Source organism: Pinus tabuliformis, chromosome 9 (assembly GCF_031772625.1).
Source record: "Pinus tabuliformis cultivar Carrire ecotype Pingquan chromosome 9, CPIR1, whole genome shotgun sequence".
NCBI lineage: Eukaryota > Viridiplantae > Streptophyta > Pinopsida > Pinales > Pinaceae > Pinus > Pinus tabuliformis.
The window spans coordinates 858,417,622-858,426,133 of record NC_142307.1 but is presented as its reverse complement, the minus strand read 5'-3'; the positions used below and the strand labels follow the sequence as shown (position 1 = coordinate 858,426,133).

At 35.9% G+C, this 8,512-nt stretch overlaps 1 pseudogene across 1 annotated transcript; it reads right to left on the bottom strand.

Moving 5' to 3' along the window:
* Positions 1–330: 330 nt before the first annotated feature.
* On the bottom strand, positions 331–4,220 carry LOC149151494 (mannan endo-1,4-beta-mannosidase 6-like; annotated as a pseudogene). Its single transcript, XR_016262840.1, has 5 exons — positions 3,898–4,220; positions 3,617–3,811; positions 2,076–2,198; positions 1,754–1,965; positions 331–1,059 (listed from the first exon to the last, which is right to left on the bottom strand). The product of XR_016262840.1 is annotated as a mannan endo-1,4-beta-mannosidase 6-like (transcript).
* Positions 4,221–8,512: the final 4,292 nt, after the last annotated feature.

Here is an 8,512-nt window from a genome sequence, read left to right as displayed (position 1 = left end):
TTAAAAATCCAAAAATAAATCAAAAATAAATAAGTATTTGCAAAAGGAAAACTTTGAAAAAACCTAAAAATAAATCCGTGTGCAATTACAGAATTTCATTTAAATAAAATTTATAGTTTAAGCAAAAACATAAAGTAAAAGAAAATGCTAATACCTCCGCACCATATTGAAAACATAAAAAGACAAAAGATTTATGATGAACTCTTTAAAAAATCTAGTCCAATCATCAATCTAACAAGTTTATAACAACTTTTGATATAAATCACAATAACAATGTCCACAGAATATTTTCTTTACCCATCAACCACACAAACAAAACAAAGTATCACATAAACGAAATCTAAATGCCATATGATATTTAAATTCACTTGAATGAAATAATTTACAAATGAATGTTAATCTCTCTTTATATATACATAGAAATAGAGCACTGACCCAAGAAAGTGACTGCAATGACTGAACTCTCCCTGTGGCTACCACAGCAATGGCAGCAGTCACAGCATCTTGAACCCTGTGATATCTTATACAATGTATAAAATAGATCTGCAAAGCAAAATAGTATGGCACGAACTGTCAAACAATAAATAAATAAATAATCTAACCTAGAGTGCTCTGAACAGTAATGTTTATTCCCATTTGCACTGATAGTTAAGACATCACATAAGTCCTGAGTTGAGATGCATATCATCTAAATCTTGGCATCCTATGATGCTATTGATGGCACCCAAATTGGCTGACTGCTCCGAAATAATTTTTGCAGTTGACTGGTCCTGCGACAGCACGATCTCAAACCCATCTCCCATATGATCTTTGTCCTCTGGAGACAATAGCTGCCATACCAGGCTCCCTCCTGCTGCTCCACCCATTCTTGAAGACCTTAGCACACTCTCATACACAACCTCCATGAAACTCTCCCTGTATCCTCCATCTCTTTTAGGGATTCCAAATTCAGAGAATAACAGAGGCATTTTCAGTGTCTTCTCACAGTCTTCGATGTGAACCCGCGTCCAGTTTTTCACAAACGAGAAATGACAGTCTCGACTACTGTTCTCGGAAATCCTGTGCAGAAAGATACCTTGGTGTTAATTTTGTTAAGGGCAGGCTCATAACCTTATCATTCACTATATGAAACCCTGTAAAAAGCTTGAGTATTGCACCAAGATAAACAATCGAAGATGTTTCATTTCAGTGAAAGATGGGTATGTCACGTTGTGTAATATCATCATTGAACTATGATGGAAAAGAATGAATGTGCATAATCTCAAAAGAGTAAATATACCTTGAATCTTTTCATCTTTATATGAAAATGTTTTCACAGTTTGAACTCATGTTGCCGATCAAATGTTTTTAGAAGAAATTATGTTTGTGTGGGAAACCAAAGAGCAAATATATCTTAACCTTGAATCTTTTAAATGAAAAGAAGTTTGGGAATGAAGGTTTCCACAGTTTGAACTGATGTTGTGGATAAAATGCTTCTAGAAGAAACTGTGTTGCCTGTTGAAAACTAGACACTCCAGTCACCATCAAGGACAAACAACGCTATTTTTGTAGGTAGAGCATCCCTTGAAACTTCAGACATTGTCACATTTCCCACGCCCAACACAGTTTCTTCCAAAAAGATTTGATTGAAAACATGAAAAGAAGTTTTATCCATTGATTAAAAAGAAGTTACACTGCAATTTGTTTTATCCCTTGATTGGGGTTGAGATAGATGAGATAGAAGTTACACTGCAATTTGTTTTAACAGATTTACCAGTTGCTCGGATAGATGTGTATAGAAGCAAAGTCGATGCCAGCAGCTTGGTGGTGGTGGATGAAATCGGTTCCTTCCTGATGCGCACAAGTATAGGGATTGGACTCTATTCTATCAGGGCTAGAAGGCCCATAAAATCCTTCCATCCCTATGCCCACTAGATGCTTGGGATCAGTCAATTTCACATATGCAGCCATTTCTTCCGTCCACACCTGATCACATCACCATATATGTATGTACATTGATCATACTCTTCTTTACACATTATTATCTGCAATCAAGAACATCCATGTGTCTAGTTGCAGAGGTCATAGTCACTTACATGCAATGTGTCTCCCGTTGGATCGGATTCACACCGGGGTTCGTTGATGAGCTCCCAAGCAAATATAGTTGGATCGTTCTTGTAAGCCACATTTGTCAACGTGTTCACCCTGTTCAATATAACCTGTTGAAATGTATGTCATTCATGGCAGCGCTTAGTAGTGGGATTGTGAAACACTTTACAGTCGAGGTGGAACAGGTGTTATTCAGGACTAAACTTCCACATAGATTCACTGTACAATAAAAAATAAAAATAAAAAATTAGACATAAACTTCCCAATGTTTAAAACGTTTGAAGTTAAAATTACCCTGTATACACCAGAGCCACATAGATATTTAAACCAGATAGACAAACCCAGTAACCAAAGCAAAAATAGCTAAAAAGGGTTAGGTTTAACCTATTGGCTGAACAACAATGAAGAGGCCTAGCCCTAACTGATCATGGAACCAACAAACTGGCACTTAGCAAGAAATTAGGGTTAGATTTAACCTATTGGCTGAACAACAATGAAGAGCAGTAGCCCTCACCCTAACTGGTCATGAAGCCAACAAACTAGCACTTAGCAAGAAACCAATCTTGCTTTGGTAGGAGAGTTCAAAGATGCACAGATAGCTTGCAAATGGGGAAAGGATGCTACAGTCAATACAATGCAACACAAGTTAGAAGAAGTTTGTTCTCACAATAGGAGAAGACAGAACATATATTAGAACAAAGGATGTAAGATCCTTGCTGCTGGCATTAGGGCACAAGAGATAGTCTAATCTTGCATTTTGTGTAAACTAATGCTAAGCACAAAGATATAAAAGAAGACCGGTACTGGATAGTGTGGATGTATTTATTTTTTGCTGCCACATGTTTCAACTGTCATTTATTGATTTAAGCTCCGTACTTGTACCCTGTAACAGAGTTTCCTATCTCATTTTGCCATAGGTTGTTGCAATAATTTAATTGACAAAAGAACATAGTAGTAGTGTTAAAGCCATGGAATATATACAAGAAATAAATCCATATTCCTTTGACGAATTGAGATAGATCCAGTCGAAGTATAAAATTCAAATAAAAAAGAGTTTATACAAAGTGAAAAGTTATTGCTTCTCTGGATTCAAAAATAAATTAACAGGTCTGGAAGTGATGTAATTCTGTAACAATGTTTTTAAATGGTCAGAATTTGGTAATATAAAAAGTTAGATAATCCGTAGTTTTAAATGAATATTTGATGATCTGAATTGATACAGCATTGGGAAAAACTAATCTGGATTGATATAGTATTGGGCAAAACTCAAAAGGCCATTGTTACATTATGTATGAATCTTGGATTATTGTGGATTGATATAGTATTGGGCAAAACTCAAAAGGCCATTGTTACATTACGTATGAATCTTGGATTACTGTAAATTTCTGTTGATATTTAAAACTTCCACAATTCTAATCAAATTTGTAGCTTGAAATTTCTAACCAGTTCTAATTAAATTGATAGTGAAAGAAAAAGGTATATTTATTATTCGAATAACTTACTCCCTCCTGGGGTTCGAGCTATAGACCTTAATATAGGATTTGAAGTAATTTTTGAGGGTTGGATCAGAGAAGAATGCATCATTGGAGGGGAGATTCAAACCAGCATTTCGCCCCCACGTTACATACTGTGCTTTGCCTCCATACGCGTCCCAGTTATTGACCAAACTCAATATCAGTCGAATTTTATTTCGCTTGGCTTCGCTTATGACGAAATCCAGAGCCTGAAAACGAGAAGAATACGATTTCATAAATGTGAACCACCTACCCTATATGTCTCAAATCTGAAAGGTCTAGTTCTTCCTCATACCTGGAACACTTGTTCATCATAAACGCCGGAGATATTTGCAGAGCCCTCCAACATCCGTCATTGAAAGCCCAAGTTCGCCCTACAGTAAGTCCTACCGAAGCAGCCTCTTCAAGGACTGAGCTAATTTTGTGTCGGGCGGAAGGATCAACGGCAAGGACCATCAGCCAGTATGCATTAAAGCCATTCACATAGAATGGTGATCCGTTCAAGACAAACTGCATGCCATTTCTTCCCACCATACTCCATGATGGCTCCCGTTCATTCTCCATCCGCGTGATCAAAACAAACTCAAACAGAATACTTGTAGATTTCCAGAACAACTCTCAGATTTGTGATAATCTGATCAATGAGGGTACCTGTGAATATCTATGTAGTCAGCTATATTTTGCTCTGAAATTCAAATTTTATGAGTTTTGGGAAAAGAGTATGTCACAAGATTACAGATACAGACAACCTACCACAAAACAAGGAAACTGCTGGGACCAAAGGCAAAAGAACCAGTGGAACCACCAGATAAAAACTGGCTCACCAATTGACAAATGGAATTGACTGTGACATTTTAATCAACAAATGCCAAATTAATTTGGCAAATATCATGCACCAATTGGAATGTGCTTTGAAACCTTTTGTGTAAGGTTTTCTGTGGAGTATTTGATATGGTCTAAATCACTGCTTTTATGGTTGAGAGTGTGGTTTGAGGAGGGTTGATGATTTTATATATATATATCATTGCTTTTATGGTTGAGAGGGTGGTTTGAGGAGGGTTGATGATTATATATATATATATATACAAATATGGTCTAAATCACTGCTTTTATGGTTGAGAGTGTGGTTTGAGGGTTGATGATTTTATATATATATATATCATTGCTTTTATGGTTGAGAGGGTGGTTTGAGGAGGGTTGATGATTATATATATATATATATATAGATGGAGGTAGGGTTAAAGATAAAGAAGTAGAGTGAGAGTGTGATTTGAGGAGGGTAGATGATTAAGAATATATATATACCTATATATTTTAAATTGTAGGGTTAAAGATAAAGAAGTAGAATATGTATATTTTTATAAATTTTAATATTAATAATTAATATTTTAAATAAAACAAAATTATCTAAAATATAAAATGAATATTAATAATTTAAAATAAACTACAACTAATACTTTAAACAAGACAAAAAAATTACCTAAAACATAAGAAGAATATTAATATTTTAAACTATGAAAGGAGAAATATATTAATAATTTGGATTATGATTTCAATGAGCTTTTTCGTACACCAGGAACTAGTTTGGAATTTGAAAACTATTTTTTATTTTTTATTTTGATTTATCATTTTGAATATATTTTTAATGGAACATTTAATTTTTTTGGACTTGTATTTTACTACTAAATTGTTTTCATCTAATCCTCAAATTCTAGCCCTAACATATATGTTGTTATTGTTAAATGTTTAAATGTCCACATTTATTTTGTCACTTTCAAAGGCGATATATCATAGATTGTAATTGATTTTTCAAGAGTATTAGATGTAGGCTTAACTGTTAACCCTTTGAACGACCCTGGGTAGATTATTCTACATCAAGGCTTTTGTGTTGACTTTTCTTTTTACATGGATTTTGTTTCTATCAAATCCATAAAATTGTTGATGACTTTCTCATTAACATTTGCACTTTTTTCTTTTGAGCATTGTTGCAACAAATTACTTTGAGGGATTGAGTTTTGAGTTTTGGTTTTTAAATGTTAAGTCTATTAATGTAAAGGTTTGTTGAAGTGTTTTATTAAAAAATTAGCATGTGACATAGATGGCTCTTTGTTTATCAAAATACTTAGTGTCAATTATTCTTTTTTTAAATAACTATATATGTGGTTGAATTTGAACGTTAACAATGACATAAAACAAAATTTATATGCAAATTTAAAGTGATGGAAAATAGCATTGCACATTTTGAATCAATGTTCATTTAATTCAAGACATTGGCCAAAAAAACACCTTACAAAGATCCAACTAAGAACACTTATATGTAAGTCGAGTCCCAGTAGCACAACCGGTTGAGAAAGGGTTTCGTTAGTAAGGAGATATGTGTTCAAACCTCACCGGGCTGCTAAGCACGTGCGCTGGAGGAGACATATGACTACAAAAAAAAAAAAAAACACTTATATGTAAATGAATGCAAGTCCATCAAACAAGTTAATGGGGAGTGATTTTCCAGCCAAACTTATAAATCAACTATGGACTCCACCCCTAATTTAGATGATGACACTACAAGGGCTACAGAAGCTCCTATGGAGCTCTAATCTCAACCAACCCAACCCATTATTCTCATGACATGGGCATTCTACTCTTTATGGAACACTCTAAGCCCTTATCCAACCATTAATCAACCATGGAACTCTCTTCGCTAACCTACATACAAGGAAGATATTTCATTTTTTGTGTTCAATAATGCCTTTTGAAGCTTCTTCCCTTCCATTGCTTATTAGTGTAGGAAGAAGAGTCCAACACAGTTGGTTTCCATCTAGAAATAACTTGGAGGAGAAACATTGGGCTCCAATTTTCCTTCAACATTGATAATAGGGCTATAGGTTTAATGGTATTTCCTTTAGAGGTTATGGATATTCAGTGATTGGTTTTCCCTTAAAACCATCCTATTTTCTCTATTATTCTCTACAAAAAGTCTCCAACTTCCACAAGTTTTATGATTGAGGAGTCAATGGATTCTCTTATCATTTGCAGGCATAACAATGATAGATTAACATGGGGACCTTCATAACCAAAAAGATTTCTAAGATTTTGGGTGTTTTTCCTTCTCTGTGTTTAGTTGGGTGGTTTTCCTTTAGACCCTCCAGGTGAGGGGTCGTTTGGCAGTGTTAGTTTGGGTCTTTGATAGATTAGTTGAGAATTCAGACAGTGGAGACCAGCAGCGCTAGGACATTTTTCCTATTCTGGTTGTGGCGTGGAGTGAAGGGTCTCAGGTGGCAGTCAACTGGCTGGTAGGGTGTGTAGTTGTTGGTGGCGTGGTTCAGGGGTTGACTGGGTGGACGTTAGCGTCGATTTGGGTTCGTTACGTAACTCTAGGTTCCGACAAGGCTACCAGGGTGAATTTGGTTCCACATTCCTCACGAGATCCCGTGTTGAAGAAGTCGGAATTATCTCGGTTGGGAGAGGGGGCAACTGAGCTTGTTGGTGCCTAGGGTGGCGGTGTGAAAGTCAGTGCTGATAAGAGTAGTCGTGATGCAAGAAATGCAAGGCAAAGCTCGTGGGGGCCGTGGAGTTTGCGGTGAGAGAAGATCGTTGGTCGGTCCTATGGGCGGAAAGGATCGCAGGATCCTGGCTCAGGGTAGCCGTGAAGTAGGCAGTAGGAGAAGGGGCACAGGTCATGGTCGAGGTTCAAGCTCAAGGGGGCAGAGTGGCAAGATGGGAAACGTGGGGTTAGTTGGACGTGCAGTTGTTGGTTGCAACAGGAGAACTTCGGCACAATAGGAGATGTTCTAATCCATCATGGACACGCTGGAATCTCATGACAAGGTCTAGAGGGAAGAACATGAGGCAATTATGACTAAGCTGGAGCAAATCCATTACTTTCAATGCCACGTTTGTGAATGAATTGTGGTTGTTTTGCATGGCCAAAATCTGATGACAGAGAAGCTCAAGAAACTGGAAACTTGGCTTGTTCACTATGAGCAACATGTCCACTATCTATACCTCCCACCTCCTCCTCCAGGATCAGGGCCAGACAATCTTGCTTCTATCACTTCTGATGACTGATTATGGTAATTGGTGTCTTGTTAGTTCTTTTTGTTTTTTGGTGTGTAAGGCCTATAAGGTTGTGGACCTCTCAGTTGGGTATTTTTCTTTTTGTCTGTAGCATGGTAATAGCATTGATCAACAAACTTGGTCGGGGTGAGGCCACATGCATTTTGATATCTTTATACATACCTTTTGAGTAATGAGAAAACTTTGGCTTACAAAAAAAAAAACTAAAAATTATTTTTTTAGTTTTCAAAGTTAAATATTATAAGTTGCATTGGTCAATGGTAAACTTATAATAGTCAATTGGATTGCTAGAGTCCAGCCTTGTCAGGGACTAATAATGATTGAGTAGAGAGGCGCTCTCGAGCCCATATGTAAGAGATGTTGTCTTATCATGTTATTTTATGTAAACATTTTGACTTGGTCAAAATAAAATAAAATAAAAATAACCCTATGTTAAAATAAAAATTGTACATTATTATTTTTTATCAATTTTTATTGGGTAGTTAAGGTAAATTTGAAATAAAAATAAAAATAACCCTATGTTAAAATAAAAAATCTACTTTATTATTGTTTTTAATTAATTTTTGTTGGATAGTTGAGGTAATGGGTTTTGAGCTCCAGATTTATGAGAGCTAGTGGTATTGCTCATGGTATTAATGTGGAATATATTTTATTTAAAAGGGGGGAGCTAAACTAGTCGAGATTCATCTTAACTCCAGATCTACAAACTGCCTAGAGAGATCAAATCTCTTGAGATGAGAATATCTTAAATTACAAAAATATTCGATCCCTCTCGGCCCTTGGTAGATCCAGTGTTAAGATGGATCTAGGTTGGTTTTGTAACCATATTTAAATTTAAT